A 1077-nucleotide genomic window follows, 5' to 3' on the forward strand; every position below is an offset into this window, starting at 1 on the left:
GCTATATAAAAAAAACTATTATTCTGATAGATCAATCAATCAATCAATTAGCTTATAAAGCGCTATTTCCGCGGTGTTCAACAGGGCTCTTAAATGAATTTTGCAAGCAGATGGGTCTTGAGATCCGCTCTGAACTTCGCAAGTGATGGAGAAGTAGTCAGAGAAGTAGGTAGAGAGTTCCAGAGAAAAGGACCAGAAAAAGCAAAAGCAGATTTGGCAAAAGAGTGTTTAACACGAGTTAAGAAAAAGCGAGAAGACGATCGTAAACCGGGGCGTTTAGATTCAATTAATATATCTGATAAATACTTAGGAAATAATTTAGATTGAGACTTATACATGAACGTGCAAATTTTAAAAATTATTCTATATTTTATAGATAGCCAGTGCAAGAGAACAAGATATGGAGATATATGAGAAAAGAAAGGGGCACGAGCAACTAGACGAGCAGCAGAGTTAAAAGCTTTACTTAAAGTATAGAGTATAGAGTCAGGAAGACCATAGTAGAGCGAGTTACAATAATCAATCCTAGATGAGACTAATGAAGTAACAAGAAGGAGAAGAGTAGGATCATCAAGAAAAGGTAAAAGTTTTTTATTCTACGTAGATGAAAGTAAGAGCTTCTAGCAACACTATTAATCTGAGAAGAGAGAGACATAGTAGAATCAAAGACAAAACCTAGACTACGAAACTTATGAGAGACATCAAGAGTTTTAGAATCAGGTAAGATAATAGGAGGAATAGTAATAGAGTGTTTAGATTTATTAAAACAAATTAATTCAAACTTAGAAGGATTAAGTTTAAGACACATAGAGTCAGACCAAGCAATAATTGAAGAAAGACATAGAGATAAATTATGAAGAACACTATTGAGATTAGATGGAGGAAAAGAAGTATAAATGTAAGAATCATCAGCATATAGTTGACTAGAGAAAGAAAAGTTATTAATAATACGAGGTAGTTCAGAAGTATAGAGTATAAATAGAAGAGGGCCAAGGATAGAACCCTGAGGTACCCCGAAAGTAAGAGTAGAGGAGTTAGAAGTAGAATTACTGAGAACAACAGAAGAAAAACGATTAC

The sequence above is a fragment of the Helobdella robusta genome (assembly GCF_000326865.2).
Source record: "Helobdella robusta unplaced genomic scaffold HELROscaffold_38, whole genome shotgun sequence".
NCBI classification, from domain to species: Eukaryota; Metazoa; Annelida; class Clitellata; order Rhynchobdellida; family Glossiphoniidae; genus Helobdella; species Helobdella robusta.